The 8,356-nt window shown below is 41.3% G+C and overlaps 1 non-coding gene across 1 annotated transcript; it reads right to left on the bottom strand.

The window, feature by feature from the left end:
• Positions 1 to 8,052: 8,052 nt before the first annotated feature.
• TRNAV-CAC (transfer RNA valine (anticodon CAC)) lies at positions 8,053 to 8,125 on the bottom strand. The gene has a single exon. It is a non-coding gene; the product is annotated as a tRNA-Val (tRNA).
• Positions 8,126 to 8,356: the final 231 nt, after the last annotated feature.

The following is an 8,356-nucleotide window of genomic DNA, read 5'->3' as shown; positions in this document are numbered from 1 at the left end:
CGGGGCCCTCCGCGGGCTGAGTCGAGCCGGCGGGAGTGCGGGCGGGGCCCCGCGCGGGCTGCGGCTACCGGACCTCTCAGGCTTCCGGGAAACCTAGGCCGCTTTTTGCCCAAGTCTCAGGCTTCTGGTCCTGGGTTAGGGTTCTAGGGTTGAACAGTTAAAGCGACGAAAGTGGCTTTTGTGCACGGTCCCTGCCTCGGAGTCGGCCCTCCTCCTCCTCGGCGCGCCTGGCCCAGGGGCCCAGGTTTCGGGTTTGTCCCGGCATCCCGGGGCGTCTTGGTTGGCTCGCGCGCTGCCCAGCTGCTGGTCCTCGGAGCCTTCGGGAAAAAACGAGGAAGGAGGGGTTAGGTGGAGCTTGGACGCCCCCAGGAGTACGAAGGCGAAATCACGCTACCAATTAATTTTTGGAGAAATTCTCGTTTTTGTAATTTTGTTAATGTGTCCATATCTTCTTTGTCTGTGTAATAAAAGTTTATAACTTCGCCTTTACATAACTAGACTACTCTCTTCTCATGATATTGTGTGTCTTTTTCTTTTTAGCATGCTTGAATTCGGCTACCCATTCCACAAAATAGCCACTGACATTTTCACTTAAAGTTAGGTCGCATACACTTCTTTCTATTTAGTCTTAATGGGATTTTTAAATTTTAAAAACATTTGATAATTATTGACTAGGTAATGTATCAGTTCAGTTCAGTCGCTCAGTCGTGTCCGACTCTTTGTGACCCCATGAATCGCAGCACGCCAGGCCTCCCTGTCCATCACCAACTCTCGGAGTTCACCCAAACTCATGTGCATCCAGTCGGTGATGGTAATGTATAAAAGTAATAAAAATAAATTCATACCCTAAGAAAGTTGATAACTGAGACCAAAGGGGTGATGGCCTAGAGGACAGGAATAGGTGAGGGAGGTTAAGTGGTACAAACTTCCAATTACAAAGTAAATGAATTAGGAGTGTAAATATACAGTATGGTGCTTGTGCATGCTCAGTGTGCAGAATATAGTAAATGACAATGTAGTATCTTAGTATAGTGACAGATGGTAATCACTTTGAAGTGTATAGAAATACTGAATATGTTGTGCATCAGGAACTAACATAGTATTGTATATCAAATATACCTCAAAAACAAGCAAACTAATAGAAAAAAAGATCAGGGACTTCCCTGGTGGGTCAATGGTTAAGACTCCACCCTTCCAATACAGGGCCCACAGGTTCCATCCCTGATTGGGAAACTAAGATCCCACGTGCCATACCTTCTGGCATAAAAAAAAAACTATAAATAACATTTTTTAAAAAGTAACTTAAAGAGAAAGCAAAATACTAGATTTGCAGTCTAGGGAGAGGCAGAACTGGATGAAGATGGTCAAAGGGCACAAACTTCCAGTTATAAGTTAAATAAGTAATAGGGACATAATGTGCAATATGATAAATATAATTAATACACATGGACATCACCAGATGGTCAATACTGAAATCAGATTGATTATAGTCTTTGCAGTTGAAGATTGAGAAACTCTATACAGTCAGCAAAAACAAGACTGGGAAATGACTATGGCTCAGATCATGAACTCCTTATTGCAAAATTCAGACTTAAATTGAAGAAAGTAGGGAAAACCACTAGGCCATTCAGGTATGACCTAAATCAAATCCCTTAAAATTATACAGTGGAAGTGACAGATAGATTCAAGGGATTAGATCTGATAGACAGAGTGCCTGAAGAACTATGGATGGAGGTTCGTGACATTGTACAGGAAGCGGTGATCAAAACCATCCCCAAGAAAAAGAAATGCAAAAAGGCAAAATGGTTGTCTGAGGAGGCCTTACAAATAGAGAGAAAAGAAGAGAAGCAAAAGGCAAAGGAGAAAAGGAAAGATACACCTATCTGAATGCAGAGTTCCAAAGAATAGCAAGAAGAGATAAGAAAGTCTTCCTCAGTGATCAATGCAAAGAAATAGAGGAAAACAATAGAATGGGAAAGACTAGAGATCTCTTCAAGAAAATTAGAGATACCAAGGGAACATTTCATGCAAAGATGGGCACGATAAAAGACAGAAACAGTACAGACCTAACTGAAGCAGAAGATATTAAAAAGAGGTGGCAAGAGTACACAGAAGAACTATACAAAAAAGATCAACATGACTCAGATAACCACGGTGGTGTGATCACTCACCTAGAGCCAGACGTCCTGGAGTGCAAAGTCAAGCGGGCCTTAGGGAGCATCACTAGGAACAAAGGTAGTGGAGGGGATGGAATTCCAGCTGAGCTATTTAAAATCCTAAAAGATGATGCTTTGAAAGTGCTGTACTCAATATGCCAGCAAATTTGGAAAACTCAGCAGTGGCCACAGGACTGGAAAAGATCAGTTTTCCTTCCAATCCCAAAGAAGGGCAATGCCAAAGAATGTTCAAACTACCGCACAATTGCACTCATCTCACATATTAGCAATGTAATGCTCAAAATTCTCCAAGCAAGTCTTCAACAGTACATGAACTGAGAACTTTCAGATGTGAAAGCTGGATTTAGATAAGGCAGAGGAACCAGAGATCAAATTGCCAACATCCCTTGAATCATGGAAAGAACAAGAGAGTTCCAGAAAAACATCTACTTCTGCTTCATTGACTACACTAAAGCCTTTGACTGTGTGGATCACAGCAAACTGTGGAAAATTCTGAAAGAGATGGGAATACCAGACCACCTGACCTGCCTCCTGAGAAACCAATACTCAGGTCAAGAAGCAACAGTTAGAACCGGACATAGAATAACAGACTGGTTCCAAATTGGGAAAGGAGTATGTCAAGGCTGTATATTGTCACCCTGCTTATTTAACTCATATGCAGAGTACATCATAAGAAATGCTGAGCTGGATGAAGCACAAGCTAGAATCAAGACTTCTGGGAGAAATATCAATAACCTCAGATACACAGATGACACCAGCCTTATGGCAGAAAGCGATGAGGAACTAAACAGCTTCTTGATGAAGGAGAAAGAAGAGAATGAAAAAGCTGGCTTAAAACTCAACATTCAAAAAACTAAGATCATGGCATCAGGTCCTATCACTTCATGGCAAATAGATGGGGAAACAATGGAAACAGTGAGAGACTTTATTTTCTTGGGCTCCAAAATCACTGCAGATGGTGACTGCTGCCATAAAATTAAAAGATGCTTGCTCCTTGGAAGAAAAGTTATGACAAACCTAGACAGTGTATTAAAAGGCAGAGACATTACTTTGCCAACAGAGCTGTCTATTCAAAAGTATGGTTTTTCCAGTAGTCATGTATGAATGTCAGAGTTGGAGCATAAAGAAGGCTGAGCATGGAAGAATTGATGTCTTTGAATTTTGCTGTTGAAGAAGACTCTGAGAGTCCCTTGGACTGCAAGGAGATCAACCCAGTCAATCCTAAAGGAAATCAACCCTGAATATTCATTGGAAGGACTGATGCTAAAGCTGAAGCTCCAATACTTTGGCCACCTGATGTGAAGAGCAGACTCATTAGAAAAGATCCTGATGCTGGGAAGGATTGAAGGCAGGAGGAGAAGGATATGACAGAGGACATGATAGTTAGATGACATCACTGACTCAATGGACATGAGTTTGAGTAAGCTCCAGGAGATGGCGAAGGACAGGGTGGGGCATGCTGCAGTCCATGGGGTCACAAAGAGTCGGACACAACTGAGCGACTGAACAATAAGGGATGTAATGTACAATGTGATAAGTATAATTAATACTACTGTATGTTACATATTAAAGTTACTTAAGATAGTAAATTCTAACAGTTCTCATCACAAGGGAAAAAACATAATTTTAATGTTATCTTATTTTGTATCTATATGAGGTAATGGATGTTCATTAAACTAATTATGGTAATCATTTCATGATGTATATAAGTCAAATCATTATGCTGTACACCTTAAACTTATACAGTGCTGTATGTCAACTATTTCTCAATAAAACTGGAAGGGGGGAAATTGTTAAATTAAAGAACAAATGAAGACTGGCTTTGAAAATTTCCTGAGCAGCTTAATTTATCTTATTTTGCAAAACAAGGGAGACTAACTTGACTTGGTCACTTCTTGCTTATGCCTCTGGAAATCACAGGCACAACTTAAACTCTTTACCACATTGGTATGAGGTAACCACTAACCAATTCCTTCTCATTTAAGAAAATTCTAATTTTGTAACCAATGCTGTAAAGAATAAGCAGTCTCTGCATCCTCACTAATACAAGCAGTTTTATAACAATACAGTTGGCCCTCCTTACCCATGCATCCCACATTCTTGGAGTGAACTAACCAAGAATCAAAAATAGTTGGAAAAAAAAATTCCAGAAAATTCCCCAAAGCAAAACTTGAATTTCCTACAAGCCAGCAACTATTTACATGGAATTTATATTGTATTTATAGCTATTTACATAGCATTTGGGCTTCCCTGGTGGCTCAGTGGTAAAGAATCTGCCTGCAATGTAGGGGACCGGGTTTCGATCCCTGGGTTGGAAAGATTCCCATGGAGAAGAGAATGGGAACCCACTCCAGAATTCCACGGATAGAGGAGCCTGGAAGGCTACAGTCTATGGAGTTTCGAAGAGTGGGACACGACTGAACCACACACACACACACACACACACACACACACTCACACACACACACTCACACACATACAATAAAAAGGGAAAAAGAATCTATGATGGCATTGTTTGTCATCCACTGGAGTGGGTCACAATCCAGTATCTATAATGGGGGAAGAAAAGTAAAATGAGTGGGTACCCACTGTGGAATTATTTATATCAGCTAGAAACAAAGACTAAAAGTGCATACAGCAACCTGGGTAGACCCCAGAGTCACATGCTAAGTGACAAACATAGGCAAGATTAGGCAACAGTTACACACGGCACAACTCCACAGCCTACGAGGGTACATACAGATTCATAATACATAACAAACACATTAGAGAGGGGGTGGAAGTGGGGAACAGGATCAAAGAAAGTGATAAATTGACATAAATAGAGCAAGAGAATAGTCTTGCACCTTAATGTGAATTAAGGGCAATGAATTGAGACTAACACTGTACCCAAGGTCCACCCCCAAGTTATTCAATGTTGTGAATACATACTTTAATTTCATACAAAAATTTTAATAAGAAACAAAAATACGTATTTGTATGAGTATCCAGAACAGATCTCAATAAATGTGTTTTTTCTTCTGAGAAATTTAAAAACAAGTATTAACAGCTGTATTAGGGCATCCTGGACACACAACAAAGCGAACATATTCAAGATGTACAGGTTGGTAAGTGTTACCAAAATGTATAGATCTGTGAATGCATCTTTACAACGGGGGGCTGACTTGCCCATTAGGTACAGTAAGCATACCCCTGCAAAAATGTGTCCACTCTTTAATTCAAAATATTTTAATTTAAAAAATTCATTTAAATTCAAAAGAACATAATAAGATTTTACAAAAACGTTTTTATCTAATATTAATGTACTATGCTCAGTCGCTCAGGTGTGTCTGACTCTTTGCGACCCCAAGGACTGTAGCCCTCCAGGTTTCTGTGGGCACAGGATTCTCCAGGCAAGAATACTGGAGTGCATTGCCATGTCCTTCTCCAGGGGATCTTCCCCACCCAGGATGGAAGCTTCATGTTCTGCGTCCTACATTACAGGCAGATTCTTTACCCACTTATGTCAAAGCAGCTGTATAATATCTTATATCAATAAATTATATATTATATAATCATATACTATAGTCAATTATCTGTGGTATGTGTAAATAAACTATATTAATAGATGAAATTTAAATTAAAAATATCAGACAATCCTAAAGGAAATCACTGGAATATTATTGGAAGGACTGATGCTGAAGCTGAAGCGCTTATACTTTGGCCACCTGATGGGAAGAACTGACTCATTGGAAAAGACCCTGATGCTGGGAAAGATGGAAGGTAGGAGAAGAAGGGGATGACAGAGGATGAGATGGTTGGGATGGCATCACCGACTCGATGGAGATGAGTTTGAGGAAGCTCTGGGAATTGGTGATGGGCAGGGGAGCCAGGTGTGCTGCACTCTATGAGTTCACAAAGAGTCAGACACGACTGAGTGATTGAACTGAAATATTTCAACATTAATATTTTAATACTTAAACATTATTTTTTATGAGAGGTTCCACGAAGATCAAAGTGTCTAGGGCCAGTGAAAGTCATAATGACAGCTCTGCCACAGTTAAGGTGGGCAAAGGCATTGTTTCCCCTTCCTGATTTTCCCTTTCTAATACTTATTGCCTGCCATTCTCTTTCCTCTTATCAAGCAATCACTGCTCTGCTTTCTGTCATTATAGTTTTCATTTTCTACAATTTTATATAAATGGAATCATACAACACTTTTTGATTGAAATTTTTACCCAGCATAAGAGTAATAATAATAATTTTTCCTGAGTAGCATTCCATTTTCTGGATGTAATCATAATTTATCTTCACCTGTTGAGTGACATTTGTATTGTTTCCAGCTTTGGGCTGTTATAAATAAAGCTACTATGAATATTTATATACAATTCAATGCACACACATTTAATTTGGGATTAGAATGGCGGAATCATATCATTGTAGTTGAACTTTCCAAGATATTGTTAACTGTTTTCCTAGGTGGATGTGACATTTTACATTCCCCTCAGCAGTGTATGAGTGTTCCAGTCCCTCCACATTCTGGACATCTGGTATCATATGCACTGTTTTATATGTGCAGTGATTTGTTGTTTTGTTGAGCTGCTAAGCCATGTCTGACTCTTTGTGACCCCATGGACTGCAGCATACCAGGCACTCTTGTCCTTCCCATCCTTTGCTCAGGTTTATGTCCATTGAGTCCGTGATGCTATCCAACCATCTCATCCTCTGCTGGCTTCTTCTCCTCTTGCCTTCGATCTTTCCCAGCACCCGGATCTTTTCCAATGAGTCAGCTCTTCGAATCAGACGACCAAAGTATTAGAATTTCAGCTTCAGCAACAGTCCTTCCAATGAATATTCAGGACTGATTTCCTTTAGGATTGACTGGGTTGACCTCCTTGCTGTCCAAGGGACTCTCAAGAGTCTTCTCCAGGAGCACAATTCGAAGGCATCAGTTCTTCCGTGCTCAGCCTTCTTTATGGTACAACTCTCATATCCATACATGACTACTAGAAAAACTATAACTTTTACTATACAGACTTTTGTTGGAAAAGTGATGTTCTGCCTTTTTATATGCTGTCTAGCTAGGCTTGTCATAGCTTTCCTTCCAAGGAGCAAACGATGTGTAGTGATATTTCATTGTATTTTAAATTTGCATTTCCCTAATGATTAATGATGTGGAATATATTTAGATATGATTATTTGCTATCCCTCTATCTTTGGAGAAGTGTCTGTGCAAACTGCCCAATGTGGGTGGGAGGAATGTGTGTGAAAATAACTTCTAATTAAAAGAAAATGTATATTGTTTTCCCCTGATTCAAAACCATGGGCCTTAGGGCTTTAGGATTCCCTGTGGGAAAAGACTCAGAGGAGGGAAGGAGGAAGCATCTCCATGACTGGGAACTTTAGTATTGAATGCATGGGAACAGCTTAAAACGAGAATAGAAATGGGAAGGGTGGGTCTGGTAGTGGTGAGAGAGCAGAGTGACTTGGGACACTGGCTCTGCAACGATGTTCCGTTCATTCCTCTGGACTGCAGGGTAAATGTACCCGCTGTCAGCTTAAAGCGAGATAATGTCAGGCACATAGCTGGGTTTTGATACAGGTTTGCAAATTCTCTGCAGGAGACAGCCCCTTGTGGTCCCAGCTGAAGTGTCCGGAGCCTGAGCAGAGGACACCGCCCTGAGTCAGAACTTGGTCCAGGGGATCCGGATCGGATCTCTGACTTCATTTAAGTGGCCAAAATTGTTTTAGATTTACAGTGTCAGAAAAGATAACGAAAAACTCAAAGGGTCGACGTCTGCGAAGGTGCCTGCTGAACTAGTCTCAGGGTTCTGGCAGGAATGAGTCAAGAACCGCTGATCCAGATCAACCAGCGGGGGAAAAATAAGAACATGTCTGTTTCCGCCCGGTTTCGAACCGGGGACCTTTCGCGTGTGAGGCGAACGTGATAACCACTACACTACGGAAACTCTGTCTTAGAAACTCGTCTTAAGAGACATCAGCTTGTCACTGTGTCCCCGGCTAGGAGGAAAGCATGGGGCGTATCGAGCACAGCCCTGCCTAACCCGAGCGCCTGGAGGTGGCCTGCAAGGCTCTGATGCGCGCCCTGAGTCATGGCCGCAGCACCAGAGGAGCCCCATCTTGCCTTATCTGGAACTTCAGGCGCAAGTGCAGCTCCAGCCAGTGTTGTTGATGTTGAA

This window comes from Bos taurus, chromosome 3, assembly GCF_002263795.3.
Source record: "Bos taurus isolate L1 Dominette 01449 registration number 42190680 breed Hereford chromosome 3, ARS-UCD2.0, whole genome shotgun sequence".
Taxonomy (NCBI): Eukaryota; Metazoa; Chordata; class Mammalia; order Artiodactyla; family Bovidae; genus Bos; species Bos taurus.
This window is presented reverse-complemented; position numbering and strand designations above follow the sequence as displayed.